At 41.5% G+C, this 16,202-nt stretch overlaps 1 protein-coding gene across 1 annotated transcript in view; it reads right to left on the bottom strand.

Annotated features, from left to right (window-relative positions):
- The window catches only part of LEPR (leptin receptor), a 100,285-nt gene extending 84,699 nt beyond the window's left edge, over positions 1-15,586 (bottom strand). The window contains exon 1 of the mRNA XM_088442373.1: positions 15,515-15,586. The gene's annotated coding sequence lies outside the window, so the exon portion shown is untranslated. The remainder of the gene's footprint in view (positions 1-15,514) is intronic.
- Between the last annotated feature and the right edge of the window lie 616 nt (positions 15,587-16,202).

Genomic DNA, 16,202 nt, shown 5'->3' with positions numbered 1-16,202 from the left:
GGGTGTTTCAAGAGAGGAAGGGGCCCTTGTGCAGTCTCCGTTCCGGGCCCCCTCCTCTCAGTCCAGCGGCCGGCAACGCGCTGAGCGAGGAGCCGCACTGATAGACTCTGGGCACTAGAGTGTGCCTAGAGTGTACAAAGCATGTGCAGGTCACTGGGAAAATGGCAGCGGCGGCCATTTTCCCTGAGTTTTCCATACTGTGCATGCGCAAAACACCGGAAAAATGGCCGCGGCGGACCTATTCCAGGCATTTTTTACAGCTTTGACACCGGCACCGACGTGGGATTCCGGAGTGGTAAGTATGATATGGGTGCAGGGTATGGGTGCAGCTTCGCACACCCTGCACTCATTATAAATCCGCCCCTGCATAACAATTTGTCACAATGACATACTGATCACCAGACCAGTAAATATTTCTAAAACTGTAAAAAAACATTCTTGCAACAGATGACAACTTGCCGCACCCGAATTAATTTAAACGAGCTTTTATACGCAGCATGTGTTTTTAAGTGTGTTTCCAATTGGTCGATCTGGTATTAATACATGGGGGCATATTTACTAAGCAGTGTATTTACAAAAGCCTCCAATTTTATTTATTTTTTTTTACATATTTTGCCTGCCATATTTAAAAGGGCAATAACAGTATATGCAACATCAGGCTTGTTTTGCATGAAGTATTATTGCCCTTTAAAATCTGGCAGGCAAGATCTGTTAAAATCGAGTGATTTGTAAATCCGGTGCTTGGTAAATACAATATGTCCCATAGCCTCCAACGTGACCTACCACATCCAGTACAAAATGTCCTGCTCCCACTCGCTTCCTTCTGCTAACGACAACCTGTGCCGGCTTTAGGGTAAAGTCATTATTTCAGGCCAGTGAGATATACTGTAATTTCTGCATGCTTATCAGGGTATCTCAGGTGTAAACATGTAACTGTCTAAATGACAAGGTGTTCATTATAAATCCGGGCTGCGGCTGTTACACTGCGCTAGGCTGCAGGAGAAGCAATTAGGTGCTTGTTAGAGGGTAAAACTGTCACCTAAAAGCTTTGTAATATTGAACCAGAACAAATAACAGTTGTTTCCATATCGCTGTACAACACAGTTGTTTTGAAATGTATTCTGGCCTTAAGGCTTTGCTTTATGTATGCTTGTACATATGAATGAGACTACAAGGAAACATAAACTAAAATATTACGCATTGTAGAAAGTAATACGGGCACATGGTTGTTTGTTAAGGTGGGACCAACAAGGGATTGCAGCCCCACGTTGCGCAGGCTGGTGCTGGTTTCCCTGTTATAGCGTCGCCAGCCCAGACTCACAGCTTAGGGTGGATTGCTCGTACACTTGCTGAAGGGACTGATGGCTGAAATGGCTGGGCAAATTCAAATGCCCGCCCGGTTGTGATGTCAGGGAACACACATCGAGCGGAAAGTCTGTATTGCTTCCCTGGTCGGCCGCTGTGTCGGCGGATTCGCCTGTTGACGGTTTTGTCGGCACAGTCTTCACCCAGCATTAGGTAGCAGGAAAATGGATCTACTTCATTGCGGGAGGTGTACTAGGTTTTAAGGTTAGGGTTTAGCTTCAGCCACGTGCTGTATTGACTCCATAACGAAATAGGATTTTTTGATCCTCATCAGGAAATACACATAGAAAAACAAGAATATGAAAGAGATCTTAATGGAAAGGAAATATTCCTTGGAGCATTGCGGTTATGGACGTCTCGGGGTGTGTACTAGTCCACCGAGATCAATTGAACTGCTTATATAATATGCAAAGCAAATGACTGAAGCCGGTTTAGCCTTAGTGTACCATGAATGCTGACTGTGCCGTGTATACGCAGGCTATTTAGAAGAGAAATGCAACACACATTTATATAGCTACATATATTGGGCCTATACATCAACAATCAGAAAAAAAAGCAATTCAACGATTCTCCAATCCACCAATGTGCGGCCACACATTACAGACAGTTTTCAGCGATTCGCAGATCATTTTCAGCAAATGCTGGATCTGCCAATGGGGAAAGATTGTGGGGATGGTCGGTGAAATTCCACCTGTTGGACAACCTAATTTACCAATTCTGATCACTTTTTGGTCCGAATTGGCAATCGGTGAACCCCACACATTGCAGTTATTTTTACACAATCGTCTGCAAAGCGGGGAATTGCCCCAATTGATTGCTGGCGTATAGGCCCCGTTAACTAGATGCCAGATCACCAGACAAGTGAACATGTCCTAAATACACTTTTAATACATGCCTATTGGAGAGCAACAATGCAGTACAGCTAAATAATGTGTTTATTATAACCAGAATGAGGATTTAGGTGACTAGCTCATTGATATCTAGAAAACAAACCTTTAAATATACACTACCGTTCAAAAGTTTGGGGTCACTTAGAAATGTCCTTATTTTTTTAAAGAAAAGCACTGTTTTTTTCAATGAAGATAACATTAAATTAATCAGAAATACACGCTGTACATTGTTAATGTGGTAAATGACTATACTCGCTGCAAACGTCTGGTTTTTAAAGGAATATCCACATAGGTGTATAGAGTCCCATTTCCAGCAACCATCACTCCAGTGTTCTAATGGTACATTGTGTTTGCTAAGCGCATTAGAAGACTCATGGATGATTAGAAAACCCTTGGAAACCCTTGTGCATTATGTTAGCACAGCTGAAAACGGGTTTGCTCGTTAGAGAAGCTATAAAACTGGCCTTCCTTTGAGCTAGTTGAGTATCTGGAGCATCACATTTGTGGGTTTGATTATACTCTCCAAATGGCCAGAAAAAGAGAACTTTCATGTGAAACTCGACAGTCTATTCTTGTTCTTAGAAATGAAGGCTATTCCATGTGAGAAGTTGCCAAGAAACTGAACATTTCCTACAACGGTGTGTACTACTCCCTTCAGACAACAGCACAAACAGGCTCTAAGCAGAGTAGAAAGAGAAGTGGGAGGCCCCGGTGCACAACTGTGCAAGAAGACAAGTACATTAGTCTCTAGTTTGAGAAATAGATGCCTCACTAGTCCTCAACTGGCAGCTTCATTAAATGGTACCCGCAAAACGCCAGTGTCAATGTCTACAGTGAAGAGGCAACTCTGGGATGCTGGCCTTCTAGGCAGAGTGGCCAAGAAAAAGCCATATCTGAGACTGGCCAATAAAAGGAAAAGATTCATATGGGCAAAAGAACACAGACATTGGACAGAGGAAGATTGGACAGACTAATCGAAGTTTGAGGTGTTTGGATCACACAGAAGAACATTTGTGAGACGCAGAACAAGTGAAAAGATGCTGGAAGAGTGCCTGACACCATCTGTCGAGCATGGTGGAGGTAATGTGATGGTCTGGGGCTGCTTTGGTGCTGGTAAAGTGGGAGATTTGTACAAGGTAAAAGGGTTTTTGAATAAGGAAGACTATCACTCCATTTTGCAACGCCATGCCATATACCCTGTGGACAGCGCTTGATTGGAGCCAATTTCCTCCTCCAACAGGACAATGACCCAAAGCACACCTCCAAATTATGCAAGAACTATTTAGGGAAGAAGCAGGCAGCTGGTAATCTGTCTGTAATGGAGTGGCCAGCGCAGTCACTAGATCTCAACCCCATTGAGCTGTTGTGGGAGCAGCTTGACCGTATGGTACGCAAGAAGTGCCCATCAAGCCAATCCAACTTGTGGGAGGTGCTACAGGGAGCGTGGGGTGAAATTTCTTCAGATTACCTCAACAAATTAACAGCTAGAATCTAAAGGTCTGCAATGCTGTAATTGCTGCAAAAGGAGCATTCTTTGACGAAAGCAAAGTTTGAAGGACAAAATTATAATTTCAAATAAAAATCATTATTTCTAACCTTGCCAATGTCTTGACTATATGTTCTATTCATTTTGCAACTCATTTGATAAATAAGAGTCAGTTTTCATGTAAAACACGAAATTGTCTGGGTGACCCCAAACTTTTGAAAGGTAATGTATCATAAAATAGCTGCTGAGGTATACAAGATGTGGAATGTACCTCCTTGATATTTATACAGGTCCATCAGTATTAACTCACCCTACACATTTTGTTGATCTTGATGAATATAGTGATGAAATCTGTACAGACAAAATGCGTAGTGAAGTTGATACTCTATAGTCTTCTGAGTAGGGAGTTGTTTGCTAAGCACCTAGATTTAGCATTTATTATTTAGATTAGCAGTCACTATTGTTATTATATACTGTATATATATTGTGATATAGTCAGGGTAGGGGTCCCTCTCCTGGGGTAGATGGACACCTCCTTACACACTGCAGCCAGGAAACAGCACACCTGTCCAGGGTTTTCGTGCAAGCTGGTCGGAACCAGTTTTGTTGTGCAACATAAACAACAAAATAAACAAAACATAAAAATAAGTCCTAGCCCGTCTGGGCACTAACTAGACAGGTTATTCCCTCTCTACAAATGGCAGGGCCTACTGCCTTACCACAAACACAAACACAGCACTTTCAAATATCACAGTGTCTCTGAACAAACCAAAACCTTAACACAGCTATATGAACCACTTGCAGGTGCAACTACTAATCGGCCTGCTCCCAGACTGAAAGGCAAAACACCTGGAATGGCCTGTGGATGGAGCCCTCCCTTCTCTTCTCACATCCACACCCCCAGGACCCATTATCCGGCTTTTACCAAGAGCCGACACTTCTGGTCTTGTTTGGCATAACAGACTTTTCCTGGGGTTTTTAAAACACACATGATAAGAATCTGGGACACACATACATGCCATCCCAGACTTCTCCAGTGCTTCTACCACATTATATATATTATATATATATAATAGTCCACATGGTCCGGCTCTCCCTGTGGTGTGATAAAGACGCCCTGTGTGCCCGCACAAATGACAACATACAAATTCTGCGAGGTGCAGCACTCCGGTATTCAAATAAGTTCTCAAACAGGGAAGGGTATTATGGCAACGTTTCAGTGCCTATATATTTTGTGGCACTTTTTTTATTGAAAGTAAAAGACAGTAGATGAAAACCATATGACAGGGTAACATGTATGCTCACAAACACGTGGACTTCTGCTAAAAGAGTGCAAAGGGCCAAAAGTGAGAAAAACATTCACTATGGTTATTTATTTTTCACTAGTTTTGGTTTGCTCACAGCCACATTAACTTAGCGAAAAAGAAAAAAAGAATTGTCCAAATTCCTCTCCCAACCTGGGGTTTTCTTTGTGGTGATTTTGATACATTTTGGGCCATTTTTTGACATTTATTTTAACGGGTTGGGTATGAAATACCGGCGGCTGAACAGGTTCAAACCCCGACCCCGGAAGTCCAACAGCTAAAGATCCCGACAGAGACTGGTAAGTACCCTATCCCTCCCCTCTCCCCCCCCACTAACCCTAACTCTCCCTTGGTGGTGCCTAATCCTAACCTCCCTCTGGGGCTGCCTAACCCTAATCTCCCCCCCGGTGGTACCTAACCCTAACCCCCCCTTCCCGCACCCTAACCCTCCCAAGGGGGTACCTAACCCTAAGTCCCCCCAGGGGCTGCCTAACTCTAAGTCCCCCCAGGGGCTGCCTAACCCTAAGTCCCCACAGGGGGTGCCTAAACCTAACCCCCCTCACCGCAGCTTAACCCTAACCCTCCCAGTGGAGTGCCTAACCCTAAGTCCCGTAAGGGGGTGCCTAAACCTAACACCCCCTCCCGCAGCCTAACCCTCCTTGGGGGGTGCCAACCCTAAGTCCCCCCAGGGAGTGCCTAAACCTAACCCCTCTACCTCCGTGGCAAAGAGTTACCTGGCTCCATTGTCTTACGATCAGGATTCCGACGCCGGTATCCTGATACATAAGGGGATAGCGGCATCGGCATTTTGCCTGGCGGCGGGATACCAGCGTTGGTATATCGACGGCCGGCATCTGGTCCACCAAGATATGCACTACATCCCTATTTTAACAGCTCATTCATTTCAATGGCCACGGTAATGGGGTGGTGGGCTACATGAAACTCTACTGAAATGAGTGGACCATTGTTAAGTGATTTTTACCCTCTCTATTGTCTCTTTTTCGTATCTATTGATGTGGGAGCCAAAGAAGGGGGTCCCTGCAAGGTAATCAGATGTGTTTTTTGCAGCCCTTTCCCACATAGAGGCACCAGTCCTGCACTGGCCACCCCGGGACCATCGTGCTGGACCCTTGCTCATTTTAGTGGAGATCATCCTGTATGCAGTCTGCTGCAGATGTTATTTAAGTATCGGAATATTTATTTTATTTATTAGCAGAGCTTTTCTCACTTATTTCAGGACGCATTAATTTAGTAAGGATTACCAGCATGTGTGTTACATATGAAATGCTTTGATTCAATAGCCACTGATTTATTTATACCTGTGGGTTTATTTCAGAGATGTGCGGGTCCGGTTCCCAGAGAGCCGACATAAAACGAATTTAGGGGTTCCTAGTCGAACCGAATACCAGTTCAGAATCACTTTGGGTACCGAGTCGGATCTTCCCGCGGTTAGGAGCTCGGATTTTAAAAAAAGAAATTGGTTTTTGGAGTGTATGTAAATAGGTCAAAATTATATCATTTTAGTTTTTTTTTTTTTTTTTCAAATACAGATCCAAAACCAAAACACGACGATGAATCCTGATCCAAAAACAAAACACGGGGATTGGCGAACATCTCTAGTTTTTTTGGAAGTTTTTCTACGTTTATGGGCCATACTCAATTAGGCGCGAAAGGCCGTTTTCCGCTTAAAGGTATCGCCGATCACAGCTTTTCGCGTGGTCAGAACTTATCTCCGTATTCAATTCCAAACGGTTTTTGCCTATGCGGAAATTCAATACAATGGAACAGGCGAAAAAGATTTGCCTCTGAATAGGAGAAAAGAAGGGCAAAATTTTTATTTTGGGGTGCAAAGGTTGGGAAACCACTCAGAACCCTTGGGACAGCCCCCAAAGGACAACTGTGTCCAAAAATCCCGGGAAAAAACTTAACACCCCCAAAAAAGTACTTTAATTTTGGGGTGCAAAAGCTCAAAGTGGGGGGACAAGCATAAAAACTAGCGAAATAGCCTTCTTGGGGGTCTGCAAGGACGGGCCAAGTGTTTTTATGATTGCAGGTGCAACAGGTGCGTTTTTCCAATTTTTAAAACCTCACTTAAGAGACTTTAAAATATGCTAGCACCCATTTTCAAGTACCCCAAATTTAACAGGACTACTTATTTTCATCCCAAAATACTGCTTTATGCCATTCTTCCCCACTTGTGCAAAGACGCTAATAAGAAGCAATTAAAACAACTTACGTACCCCAAACACTTTTATTAGGGCTATTAATACACATCTACATTGATCCCCAATGTTAGTGCATCTTTTTGGGGGGTTCAGGCTGATTTACCCACTTCTGACAGCACTTTCCGCCTGTTCAGAATTCGCCGCTTGCCGTTTTCGCCTGGTTTGTATTTGAATATGGCGAAAAGCGGGGACGCGCGATGTCTCAAAAAGTCGGGCAGGCTAAACTTTTCCACAGGTGAGAAACTAATTGTATATGGCCCTATGTTTCATAGATTATCCCTGATGTTTTATTCAGCAGAAATTGTAATGTTAGTGATCTTGTAATGTCTAGCAATTATTTTGTCAACATTTTTTGGAAGCTTAAAAAAGCTTCTGGTTTCTATGGTGATTTCGCTTTAAGGCATGTACTGTACACTGCCAAACAATAACCATCCAGATCAATATTGATGGAAATAAACACAAATTAACTTTGTGTGCTCTTTAGTTGTAGTTTTGCACTAATGAGCCCTTTACACTTCATTTTGTTTTTGGGTCATGTTAGGATTATGTATGTGACTTCAGATAGAGTATGATCTAATGCTGACATCATCTCATGCATATTTTGAAATCCCTGGGAATGTTGCAGCTTGATGAACTGCATTCGGGATAAACACATAGAGGTAAGGTAGAGGGCTGCTGTGTATGGATCACAGGTAGCCTGTAATCTGATCTCTGCTGGGTTCCAAGAATCCTCGAATTCTACGCAAATCGCTGTATGAATACTCATTACACCAGCAGGTGCTGCTCTATAAAATGTCTCTCAAAGAATCGACACGTGGGATGATGGTTGCCTGTGAGCCAAACCTGAGAAAACCTCTACATAATGTGGACTATATATCTACTGTAGCTTGTCTAGGTCAATTCCCCCGTTCTGTCAACATCGGGGTCTGGGGATCGGAGAAATCCAATGTGTTGGACAATCTTGACTCACCAATTCCGAACTGAAAATGTTTGGAATCGGGGAGTCGGGGTTTTTTAACATGCTGAGTTTCCCCAAATCTCCGATGAATCGTCAATCATCGATGCCCGCTGAGCTGCGTTTTTCATCGTCGATTGGTGAATCGGATCGGTAGAACAGAGAATCGAGCCGTAGATATTTGCCCATAACACCCCGGTGTTTCTGAATCAGAGGGGTTCTATATGTGGTGTAGAATTACTATATCCTACAACATCTTGTAAAGTTATCTATAACATCTAAATAATAATAATACTAAAATCAGGGATGGCAGTCAATAGATCGACAATGAAAAGGTCGACAGTGTGTAGGTAGACACCAAATGGTTGACAGGCAATAGGTCGACAAGTACAAACAGTCGACATGGTCAAAAGGTTGACACTGGAATGGTTCACACGTGTTTATTGTTTGATTAGGGTTAGGCACTTACCAGAGGATTAGGGTTAGACTCTAGAAGGGACGGTTAGGGTTAGGCACTTATCCCGATGGTTAGGGCTAGGTACTAGGAGGGACAGTTAGGGTTAGGCACTTATCCCAATGGTTAGGGCTAGGTACTAGGAGGGACGATTAGGGTTAAGCACCATCCCGATGGTTAGGGCTTGGTACTAGGAGGGACGGTTAGGGTTAGGCACCATCCCGATGGTTAGGGCTAGGCACTAGGAGGGACGGTTTGGGTTAGGCACCATCCCGATGGTTAGGGCTAGGCACTAGGAGGGACGGTTTGGGTTAGGCACCATCCCGATGGTTAGGGCTAGGCACTAGGAGGGACGGTTAGGGTTAGGCACCATCCCGATGGTTAGGGCTAGGTACTAGGAGGGACGATTAGGGTTAAGCACCATCCCGATGGTTAGGGCTAGGCACTAGGAGGGACGGTTTGGGTTAGGCACCAAGGGGAGTGTTAGAGTTAGGGTGAAGGTTAAGGGTAGAAAACAAAATCAAATGTGTCGACCATTCCAATGTCCATCTTTTCATCATGTAGACATTTTGTACATGTCGATCTTAATCCATGTAGACCTTTTGTGTGTCGTCTTTTTGTACCTGGTGACTTTTTGTACCTATCAATCTATTGCCTATCTACTACTATTTGGTGTATAATCTTTTAATCCACACCCATTTATAATAATGATTTTTGCCCCTGGTTTTGTTATATTGATCAGTTGCTCAGTGCTATTGATACCAATTGCTTTTTTGTAAATACTGTTATCGTGCATGACATAAGTCATCAGGAGCGTATCTCTAATGGGTGCAGTGTGTGCGGTACACACGGGCACCTGGGTTCAGGGGGGCCCCACACCGCACACCCTGCACCCATATAGTTTTATACTTACCTGTCCGTAGTCTCCAGAGTGTTCTAGGGGTGACATCACTGCTCTTCAGCTATAAGAGTATACTTTACAGGAGTGACATCACTTCTCTTCAGCTATAAGAGTATACTTTACAGGAGTGACATCACTTCTCTTCAGCTATAAGAGTATACTTTACAGGAGTGACATCACTTCTCTTCAGCTATAAGAGTATATTTTACAGGAGTGACATCACTGCTCTTCAGCTATAACAGTTTATTTTACAGGAGTGACATCATTGCTCTTTAGCTATGAGTATATTTTACAGGAGTGACATCACTTCTCTTCAGCTATAAGAGTATACTTTACAGGAGCGACATCACTTCTCGTCAGCTATAGCAGTATATTTTACAGGAGTGACATCACTGCTCTTCAGCTATAAAGGTATATATACAGAAGTGACATCACTGCTCTTCAGCTATAAGAATATATTTTACAGGCGTTACATCACTGCTCTTCAGCTATAACAGTATACTTTACAAGAGTGACATCATTGCTCTTTAGCAATGATGTCACTCCTGTATATTTTACAGGAGTGACATCACTGCTTTTCAGCTATAAGGTATATATTACAGAAGTGACATCACTTTTCTTCAGCTATAAGAGTATTCTTTACAGGAGTGACATCACTTCTCTTCAGCTATAGCAGTATATTTTACAAGAGTGACATCACTGCTCTTCAGCTATAAGAGTATACTTTACAGGAGTGACATCACTTCTCTTCAGGTATAAGAGTATTCTTTACAGGAGTGACATCACTTCTCTTCAGCTATAAGAGTATACTTTACAGGAGTGACATCACTTCTCTTCAGCTATAAGAGTATACTTTACAGGAGTGGCATCACTTCTCTTCAGGTATAAGAGTATACTTTACAGGAGTGGCATCACTTTTCTTCAGGTATAAGAGTATACTTTACAGGAGTGACATCACTTCTCTTCAGCTATAGCAGTATATTTTACAAGAGTGACATCACTGCTCTTCAGCTATAACAGTATACTTTACAGGAGTGACATCACTTCTCTTCAGCTATAAGAGTATACTTTACAGGAGTGACATCACTTCTCTTCAGCTATAAGAGTATACTTTACAGGAGTGACATCACTTCTCCTCAGCTATAAGAGTATATTTTACAGGAGTGACATCACTGCTCTTCAGCTATAACAGTATATTTTACAGGAGTGACATCATTGCTCTTTAGCTATGAGTATATTTTACAGGAGTGACATCACTGCTCTTCAGCTATAAGAGTATACTTTACAGGAGTGACATCACTTCTCGTCAGCTATAGCAGTATATTTTACAAGAGTGACATCACTGCTCTTCAGCTATAAGAGTATACTTTACAGGAGTGACATCATTGCTCTTTAGCTATGAGTATATTTTACAGGAGTGACATCACTGCTCTTCAGCTATAAGAGTATACTTTACAGGAGCGACATCACTTCTCGTCAGCTATAGCAATATACTTTACAGGAGTGACATCACTTCTCTTCAGCTATAAGAGTATATTTTACAGGAGTGACATCACTGCTCTTCAGCTATAACAGTATATTTTACAGGAGTGACATCATTGCTCTTTAGCTATGAGTATATTTTACAGGAGTGACATCACTTCTCTTCAGCTATAAGAGTATACTTTACAGGAGCGACATCACTTCTCGTCAGCTATAGCAGTATATTTTACAGGAGTGACATCACTGCTCTTCAGCTATAAAGGTATATATACAGAAGTGACATCACTGCTCTTCAGCTATAAGAATATATTTTACAGGCGTTACATCACTGCTCTTCAGCTATAACAGTATACTTTACAAGAGTGACATCATTGCTCTTTAGCAATGATGTCACTCCTGTATATTTTACAGGAGTGACATCACTGCTTTTCAGCTATAAGGTATATATTACAGAAGTGACATCACTTTTCTTCAGCTATAAGAGTATTCTTTACAGGAGTGACATCACTTCTCTTCAGCTATAGCAGTATATTTTACAAGAGTGACATCACTGCTCTTCAGCTATAAGAGTATACTTTACAGGAGTGACATCACTTCTCTTCAGGTATAAGAGTATTCTTTACAGGAGTGACATCACTTCTCTTCAGCTATAAGAGTATACTTTACAGGGGTGAAATCACTTCTCTTCAGCTATAAGAGTATACTTTACAGGAGTGGCATCACTTCTCTTCAGCTATAAGAGTATATTTTACAGGAGTGACATCACTGCTCTTCAGGTATAAGAGTATACTTTACAGGAGTGGCATCACTTCTCTTCAGGTATAAGAGTATACTTTACAGGAGTGACATCACTTTTCTTCAGGTATAAGAGTATACTTTACAGGAGTGACATCACTTCTCTTCAGCTATAGCAGTATATTTTACAAGAGTGACATCACTGCTCTTCAGCTATAACAGTATACTTTACAAGAGTGACATCATTGCTCTTTAGCAATGATGTCACTCCTGTATATTTTACAGGAGTGACATCACTGCTTTTCAGCTATAAGGTATATATTACAGAAGTGACATCACTTTTCTTCAGCTATAAGAGTATTCTTTACAGGAGTGACATCACTTCTCTTCAGCTATAGCAGTATATTTTACAAGAGTGACATCACTGCTCTTCAGCTATAAGAGTATACTTTACAGGAGTGACATCACTTCTCTTCAGGTATAAGAGTATTCTTTACAGGAGTGACATCACTTCTCTTCAGCTATAAGAGTATACTTTACAGGGGTGAAATCACTTCTCTTCAGCTATAAGAGTATACTTTACAGGAGTGGCATCACTTCTCTTCAGCTATAAGAGTATACTTTACAGGAGTGACATCACTGCTCTTCAGGTATAAGAGTATACTTTACAGGAGTGGCACCACTTCTCTTCAGGTATAAGAGTATACTTTACAGGAGTGACATCACTTTTCTTCAGGTATAAGAGTATACTTTACAGGAGTGACATCACTTCTCTTCAGCTATAGCAGTATATTTTACAAGAGTGACATCACTGCTCTTCAGCTATAAGAGTATACTTTACAGGAGTGGCATCACTTCTCTTCAGGTATAAGAGTATACTTTACAGGAGTGACATCACTTTTCTTCAGGTATAAGAGTATACTTTACAGGAGTGACATCACTGCTCTTTAGCTATCAGGTATATATTACAGAAGTGACATCACTTCTCTTCAGCTATAAGAGTATACTTTACAGGAGTGGCATCACTTCTCTTCAGGTATAAGAGTATACTTTACAGGAGTGACATCACTGCTCTTCAGCTATAAGGTATATATTACAGAAGTGACATCACTTTTCTTCAGCTATAAGGATAAATACTATAGGAGTGACAACACTTCATCACAGTTATAAGAGTATATTTTATAGGAGTGGTATCACTGCTTTTCAGCTATAAGAATATATACCGTAGGAGTGATATCAGTTCTAAAGGTGCGTACACACTAAACAACTTTTGAAACGATATTGCTGATGACGACACATCGTTACGACAATTTTGTTTAATCGTCTAGTGCAGGGGTTCCCAACCGCGGTCCTCAAGGCACACTAACAGTCCAGGTTTTAGAGATATACATGCTTGAGCACAGATGGTTAAATCAAAATAACTGAGGTACTAATTAAGACACTTGTGCTCAAGTATGGCTACCCTTAAAACCTGGACTGTTAGTGTGCCTTGAGGACCGTGGTTGGGAACTCCTGGTCTAGTGTGTACGAACTATATCGCTAACTATGTACGCTCCCGCGGGTCGTTAACGATATCCCCAGTTGATTGCAATTGTACTCTGGGGATATCGTTAGAGATGCCATGCTGCCGAATGCATCGATTGATGTTGCCGGCATTGGCAAGTGTGTATGCACCCCAGCCAGGTCCCAACGCTGATTACATCACTGGGTACACACATCGTCTAGTGTGTACCCAGCTTAAGATGTTTTACAGGAGTGACATCACTGCTCTTTAGATATAAGGACATATACTGTACTACAGGAGTGACATCACATCTCTCCAGCTATAAGAGTAAATTTTATAGGAGTGATATCACTGCTCTTCGCTATAAGGATATATATTACAGGAGTGACATCACTGTTATGAGGATATTTTACTGGAGTGACATCACCGATCTCCAGCTATAAGAGTATATTTTTCATGAGTGAAATCACTATTCTCTAGCTATAATTCTATACTGTATTTTACTCAAGTGATATCACTGCTCCCCAGCTGTAAGTATATATTTTACAAGGGTGACATCAATACTCTTTAAATATAAGGATCTATTTTACAGGAGTGACATCACCGCTCTCCAGCAATAAAGGCATATTTGACAAGGATGACATCACTAGTACCCAGTTACAAAGCAATATTTTACAGAAGAGACATCACTGCTCTCCATCTTTAAAGGCATATTTCATAGGACTGACGTCACTAGTACATTGCTATAAGCGGATATTTTACAGAGGTGACATCACTGGTCTCCAAATATAAGGATATACTGTATAGTACAGGAGTGATATCACTACTCTTCAAATACTTTATAAGCATATATAGTAAATTAAAGAGTGACATCTATACCTTCCAACTATAAAGGTATATTTTACAGGAGTGACATCACTGCTCTTCAAATATAAGGATATACTGTGTGTTACTCTCCAAACATAACCATATACTGTATTTTACAGGTGTGAATATTTTACAAGGATGACATCACTACTCTCCAAATAAAAAAATAAACATTTATATTTAACAGGCGTGACTTCACTGCTCTCCAGCTATAATACCATTTTGTCATTTACAGTGTGACATCACCACTTTCCAAATCTAAGTTTATATTTTACAGGCGTGACCTCACTGCTCTCCAGATATAAGCCCATTTTGTCATTTACAGTGTGACATCACCACTTTCCAAATCTAAGTTTATATTTTACAGGCGTGACCTCACTGCTCTCCAGCTATAAGCCCATTTTGTCATTTACAGTGTGACATCACCACTTTCCAAATCTAAGTTTATATTTTACAGGCGTGACTTCACTGCTCTCCAGCTATAAGCCCATTTTGTCATTTACAGCGTGACATCACACTTTACAGCTGTAAGAGTATATTTTACAGGAGTGACATCACTGCTCTCTAACTGTCAGGTTATATTTTTCCAGAGTGACATCACTACGTCTCAGCTATAAGGTAATACTGCATTTGACAGGAGAAACGTCACTGTTCTCCAAATATAAGCAACGACATCAATACTTAGAAAAAAATAAAGATCATTTGAATGATAACGTCACACAAGTTAGTTAAGTATCTGCCAAATATGCCAACCACTGAGAAATATTTTTAACGACAAAATGTCATTTATTACAGGTTAGGACTATTATACTGACACATTGTTTATTCAGTACAAAAGTGTGATCAAACATTCTATCAACCTTATGTGGTAAATCCTATGACCTGCAAATGTACACAGTTCTGATATACACTGTAAGGAACCGATTGCACAAGAAGAGCCTTCTCTCTAGGAGTATTATCAGAACTCATTACCGAATTACAACATATAACCAACAATTAAATCTGGAAAACTAGTGAGGATAAGAGTATTTACCAACTGATAATAAGAGGTTAACAACCCTCCAGGGTCCAAACATGATAATAGTGCAAATAGGATTTCTCTGTCTTGACTGACAGTGGAATAATTTGAGATAATTTTTAATTATCAGTATATATTGCTGACAGTTGACAAGAGTGACATATATATATAATCACATACAATTATGCACAACTCTCATGCAGCTTCATCTAATCATTCCTGCTGTAGTCTTGTACAAAGTCATCATATAAGATTTGTGCTACAGCAGGATGCTAAAATAGAATTGCAATGCAAAGAATTGCTGGAAATTGGGGAGAATGGATCTTACCAGCCCGGCAGCCGTCCTGGATCAGTGTGTGCTGGAGTTTGGAGGCTCCAGCTTAGTGTGTGCAGCTGCTCATCCTGATGTGTGCATGTCACACCCCCCTTCCCCAGCAGAACCAGCCCAGCAGCTCCCACACACACACAGGGGAGGGTATGAGGGGCTGCAGATCTGAATCACGGCTCATTCAGGGGTGAAGTGAGCAAGTACACCAGAGAGGTGCATCTATCATTCCACCAGGGAGCCACATGGGACATATAAAGTATACATCTGAATAGGATAATGACAGTCCCCTGCCAGGTGCCAATCACACAGCCTGCAGGGCATTTACCACTATACTGTATAGTAGATATAGGTCTTAAACTATATATAAAGGAGCTGTGCATATAACGGGATGTAGTTTATATCCCGGCTCAGCTGTGAATAACATTCTCATATATAGATCTTACCTTGATATACATTTTACACAAACTATTTAAATGTGCTGCACATAGGAGTACAAGCTATTATTCTCTGTTATCCATTTACTACAGAGGCGAACTGGTATAGCGCACCATCTGTAACTGGTATATTGCATTATCTGTAACTGGTATACCGCGCCATCTGTAACTGGTATACTGCACCATCTGTAACTGGTATACCGCACTATCTGTAACTGGTATACCGCACAATCTGTAACTGGTATACCGCACCA

Source organism: Taudactylus pleione, unplaced genomic scaffold, assembly GCF_031769625.1.
Source record: "Taudactylus pleione unplaced genomic scaffold, aTauple2 ptg000310l, whole genome shotgun sequence".
NCBI lineage: Eukaryota > Metazoa > Chordata > Amphibia > Anura > Myobatrachidae > Taudactylus > Taudactylus pleione.
This window is presented reverse-complemented; position numbering and strand designations above follow the sequence as displayed.